A 6407-nucleotide genomic window follows, 5' to 3' on the forward strand; every position below is an offset into this window, starting at 1 on the left:
GTATTCAATGAATACAATGAGAATCAGATTTATAGGTCAAAATTGTGCACACAAACAAGGAATTTGACTACTGTTTAATGAGTTCACTGTGGACAGATATAAATATACAAATTTAGGGTAAATAAAACAATAAATATTTAGCATATACAGTCATATTCAATAAATTAGAATATATGTTCAGATGAGGCTCGTTTGTCAAAGCACCTTAGGAAAATAACCTTTAAGCAGATGTGAAACATACTTTCTATTAAACCCACAGTTCTGTATTACAAAATATAAATTTCACACTAGGAAATTAAATAGGAATAATTTAAAGTATTTTTGAATTCGAATTTCCATTATAATATTTTTCCAAAGAGATGTATGATTTCTGAAGTCCAGTGTTTAAATTGTATTTTACATTTTCCAATAGTACCCACATAATGTGCATTTACAGTTCCCCAAATAATGAACATAAGCTAAACTCCATATATCTCATTCATAATTAACGCATTCTGTTGAAGCCTGTTCTAGAGTTCTATATCATCTGTTCTGCTCAGTAAAAGCTTCTGATTTTTCTTTTGTGAACTGACTCTGAACAAATTCAAGAAACGTTTTAAGTGATATCAAAGAAACTCACACATGAAAAACTACACGAGGACAAGGACATGAAGCAAAAATCAAAAGAGATGGAGGAACTAGTGAAGAACAATGTAAACCACAGAGCTTAAACACAGTCCCAGGAGCAAGTAGCGAAGAATCAGAGGAACTAATCAGATGAGAATGGAAAGCAGCTGAGTTAAAGTGCAGACACAGAAGAATGAGCTGATTGAGAGCAGCTGTGCTGAAAAGCAGGTTGACTGACTGGCAGAAGAAAAGAAGGAAGGAAACTAAACAAAGCAGGAGAAACAGAGACTGTTTCTTCTGTCCCTTCCTGTTTATGGAAGGGGAGAATCTGAAACAAATATAAACAGTAAGCAAAAAGGAACACTCATGTAAAAAAAATATTGAAACAACAAACTATTAGAATAAATGAATTTGTACAAAGAATGAACTAAAATGTCAGTGTGTGAGCAAATAAACAAAAAATAAATGATCCAAACCAAAAACATCAATGAAACCCAGAGTCCAAACAGCTATGGATCATGAGACACTTATAGCATTGTGTGGTCACAGATGGACCGTAAATCCCCACTGCAGAGAACGTGGAGATTTTGGCCAGTGCTTCAGCTGAATGTGAACACAGTACAGCTCTCCCAAATCCTGAAGCACAGATTTTGAAACTGCTAAGCTACACCAGAAGACCCCATCACACCCACACAAGAATATTTTATGGTTTAACGAGGCCTTTTGGACCCCTCCATAATGACCCAAATAAGGCATCAGAATGATAAAAGAAAAAGCTTTTAATGACGGTCAATAAAGTTTTATGGCAATGTTGTGATGGAAGCCATAGAGAATAGTTGTTATTGTAATTAAAATAGTATCCTTGGATTGTAAGGAAATAGAAAAAAATATCTTGGGTGAAGGGGGTTTGCAGAATTGATCTACTGTACATCATCATCAACATTCTACTTTAATTCCAGGTTGAGAAATGTCAAAAATTTCACTTTAACCATTTTCAAATTTTAAAACATTGACATTTTTCAAAAAAAAAAGTTTTGCTAACTTATTTAGTATTTTCAACATTTTACTTGTTGTAAACTACCCTGGTAAAAGTCAAACCCTTGTTCTACACTTCGCTTCCTACAGAGAGTCTGGACCAGCACTGATTGAGTGGCTTTCTTCACTTTCTCAGCTGCCATTGTCTAGCTACAACCATAGGTGTGATAGATGAAATGTGTTCATTGTAAGTGAGAGGTACTGTATATTTACTCTTTCTGGTTATATCTTTGTAATGCATGCATTACAGACATGAGTGTCCAGAAATATTCCACTGGGTAAAATGAGGCTCAGTCAGAGGAAAACTATAGGTACAAAGTTATTCATTTGCTATCATGTCTACATGACATTAGTAACAAACACTGGGATACAAGTTAAGCTAGCAAAGAAGTTTGACAAACCATCACTGTTTGTTTGACTCCAGCTGCAAAAATTATCAATGATGATTTGGATTTTATTTATTCAAAAGGCCTGCGAGCCTCTTGACTGGTTGAAGTCAAGAGGCTCAAAGTGGATTTGCAGGTTGAAGTAGATTTGTCAAGTGGAGGACACAATAATGAATGAAAGTGGAGTGAAATATTAATAAAATATATATGTACTTATTAGGTGAAATATGTATGCAACAGCTGGCTGCACTAATAACCCTAACCCTACTAAGTCAGTTCAAAATAAAGTCATTTGAAATTTAAAATAAATGTTTTAAAGATCCAAATGTCTGTAATACTAGGCACAGATTAATACAAAAAGACAGAGCATGTCCCTAAGAAGAAATGTACTACAAAGTACAAAAAAAGAGTATTACCCAAAATCTATTTTTTAAGAGTTTAACCGTAAAAAAAAGAAGATTCGTATAAATAGCTGTAGGATTACAAGGATACAGCAATCTGTGTGCCAGACATGGCAAATACACAGCACAGTGTCTGTCAGCTGGAAATGCTCCCTAACTTGGAAGGACAACAGGGGTTGGGATTTGGCCATCAAGGGTACAAGCTGTCAGTGGCCTCTCTTATCCTGTCCCTTGGTTCTCTTCACTAAATCCCTGAGTTAGACATCAAGGCCATTGTGATCTGATTTTATCCTGTGTATCTAGTTCAGCACACACAGTGTTTTTTTTTCCTCTTTGGAATGAGGAAAAAGTAGCTCGCTTGTCAATACAGGGAAACTACCAAGACTGTTTTATAATAATATAAACAAAACAAATAGTTCTAACAGATAATGTTTGTGACAATGTTTGTAAGGCATTAGTTGCAATATGGTTATTTAAAACACCATGGCGTTATGGTTAAGATTTTATCAGTAGCAATTTAAGACTCAAAACATCATCTTATCTCAGATACTACCAAATGTGTTTTTAGTGGAATGTGTGTGTTTGTTTGACTTATTGTAATGATATTTGTTACCTTCTTTAGTAAAAATGAAGAAAAACATTGAGAAAAATTTTGCATAAGGGTGTAATAATGTATCTGGGTTATGTTATGGATCAATTATTTTGTGTTTTCCTCTGTCTCTTTTAGTTGCTTGTATCCTCAAGCACACCCCTACACATGTAAGGGTACAGAAATGACATCACAGGAGAACGCCCTCTAGAGGGCGTAGCTTATCTAAATTGATAAAAGGAGTGGAAATCAATGGTCTGGGGCCATTTTTTGCTTCCATAAGGAAGCATAGGGATGGACCAGAGCTGTAGCATAAACTATTTCTCTGTTGTTCCTAAACAATATTCTCTCTTATTTGGCTTTAGTAAATTGAACTGATGATTTTCAACATGGTGACTAATTTGCAAATACATGCTACAAGTACAAATACTTTTGATAAATTAACTCTTGATGGTCATTCATGTGCCTGAACTGTCAATGCTGACCTATTTGCAAATACCAGGTCTATCTGTCACATTCTTACAGTAGCACATCACAAAGCTTAAGATAATTTCTCATCCAGTCTTTAGTTGTCAGTGACTTTCAAAGCAACCTCTACCTACCAAACATGGTGGGTGCTATCTCAGGAGCAATTATGTGTACTCAGTCCTGGAACAAAATAATAAAAATAAGTAGTATTTCAAATTTATAAAATATGAAATGGAAACATTAATATCACTCTTCAACAGACTGACTGTTTATTGTGAAAAAGCATGCAATAATAATTATGGAAGTAAGAGCAGAAATTGTGTATCATCACTAGTACAACATACTACACTGTTCTGTTCATGTTTCCTTAGTTATTTAGGCATTTTAATGGGAACTGTGTTGAATTTGGTGTCTGACAGCTCCTGGGTAAAAGAATTTATTATAACACTCCTTCCTGCATATAGGGTATAGCAGTCTGCCACAGGAGCAGCGTTCCTGTCTAATCACTGTGTCATGCATGGGGTGACAGACATTTGCCAGGAGAGATGATAGCTTGGCAAACATCCTTTTGTCTCCCGCCACGTGCTCTGAGTCACAGGGATATCCCAGGAAAAGAGCGGGTCTTCCTGATGAGTTTATACAATATCTTCCTTCTTTTTGGCGGTCTTTGTTGCAAGTATTTGATGAAAACATGACCGGAACCCAGCCTCTCCAAAGGCCTTTATGCACTACAGGGTTCTGGCCAGGTCAGTGTGCTTTGGGTAAATGGAGACATTAATATGTGCCATTTATTACATTTTAAAAATTAATCCACTCTTGTAACTACTCCCTCTCTGCATTCCCTGATTTGCTAAAAATGTTTCTGAGGACAGCCTCCTCCATGACAATAGTGTTGCAATTTCCATCTTGAGGTTTTTAGCCATTTGACAATGTTTGTAGTTACTTACTTATAAAAGAATCATAAAATATTCACAGAATTCTTCACCATGTCAGATAAACATTCAGCATTCATGTTGCAGATACAAAAACAAGATAGCGGAAGCAGACTGGTTGAAGTGAAATGTCAAAATTGCTGTATTAAGGCATTTGTGCATAAAACACAATTACAAACTTCTGAGCAAACACACAACATATCACAGCTTTGTATTGATGTGTATTGACTCTGCATTTGCAGTGTTTTCGAGGAGCTATATTGTAATTTTGTGAACCTTACACACTGTGAAGCTCATGACAAGTTTGGTCTTCCTGAGTATTTGGTAAAGTACATAATGAGCCCATATGTTTGCCTTCAGCAAAGACAGAACCAATTGAATTTCTCATTTTTGTAGATCCCTCCCTGTTTGGTGCTTTTTGATTGGAAAGCTACACTTTCTGATGTCACATACAGGCTGACATACAGCAGATTTGTTTTATTTTTTAAAATTGATTTTGGAACATTTAAAATAATTTCTAAACGGTATTAAAAGAGAATTTGGAGTTTTATGTTAATCGATTTTTTGGCACACCAAAAATCTGGGTTTGGGGATGGAAGGGTAAGTTTTGGTATGACTATTAGAGTGGGAGAAGGAAACTGTTTAGATCTTAGATGAATAAACAAATATGACAATCATGTCTTTGGTAACTATACTCCCAACCAACCACAATAACTCGCTCAACAGTTTTTTTAAATTTGCTATTAATTTTACAACATAAATATGTTTATAGTTTTGCATTAGCTGTCTCAATTTGGCCAAAGAATTTGAATCCAGCTTTCGTGTCTCCCTGCTGTGTTTCTTTACTTACTAAAGAGCTGTGATTTTGATGACAAAATGTTTGAAAATATGATTACAAACCAGCTCTCGAGGGAGATGAACAAGTATGGGAGTAAGCTCATGTCTTTGATGTCATTATACACCAAGTAATCTCAGTCAAACTCAATTACCCCGTTCCTCTGATCATTGTTGAGTGTCAGAAAGGATGGTGGGATGCACACTTTACGGCAGTAGATTTCACTAGACTGTGCTCGCATCCTTCGCATCACTAACTTCTGGAAATGAAGTCACAAAATACAAGCTGATTGAGACAGTCTTTGCAGAATCTATAACAAGTTATCAAAGAACGACAGAGTAAAAATGTGTTCTAACAGGTAATGTGATGGCTTGTAAACTGAATTTCCTTTGTAGGCCTTTAAATGTTAAAAATTTCTCTTTTTACGTTTTCAGACAATTACTAATTTTGGGATACAGTGATGTATGTTAAATCAGTCCAAATAGCTAGTCTACATTGTATAAGATTTTTTAAAGTAAGTGTGGGAACCTGTTTGTGTAGGCATAAGTCAGAATGTCCTTTGTAGGTTGTTGAATATATGAGGGGTAATGGTGCTTAACATTGATACATTAAATCCCATGACAACAAAACTGACAGGGCAGTGTGAAAAAGTAACTCAAGTGCCAAAAATCTGGCTTTTTATGGCAAGCCACACCATGTGCCCCCCTTTCTTCACTTCTTTCAGCACATCTTGCATCAAACAAAAGTAAGTTCATATGCCTCAGGTCACACAAGACTGCAACTAAACCGGAAAATGGTCACATTGGCTTCAAAAATAAGTCAACACAGAAGCGTACACACAGACATATGCCTTTGTGATCACACAAACATTCTGAGTTCATGATCCCTCTAGGATGTCTTGGGCCGCTCAGCTAACCCATAATACCCCAGCTTATCTCTTCTATTGGCCCCACTGATTCTGCAGTTCTCAATTCATTCCAAAACCTCTCTGATAATCAGGCATCTCTTTTCAGCCAGAGGTCTGGCAGGATATCCCCAGGTCTGGAGATATTAGATCCAAGCCATGGCCTGAAGGTCTCAGTGTGCAAATACAGAGCAGCAACAATAAAAAGATTAGTTGCGCAAAAGCATCCATTATGCATTTTGATCTTTAAC

This window comes from Xiphophorus couchianus, chromosome 2 (assembly GCF_001444195.1).
Source record: "Xiphophorus couchianus chromosome 2, X_couchianus-1.0, whole genome shotgun sequence".
NCBI classification, from domain to species: domain Eukaryota; kingdom Metazoa; phylum Chordata; class Actinopteri; order Cyprinodontiformes; family Poeciliidae; genus Xiphophorus; species Xiphophorus couchianus.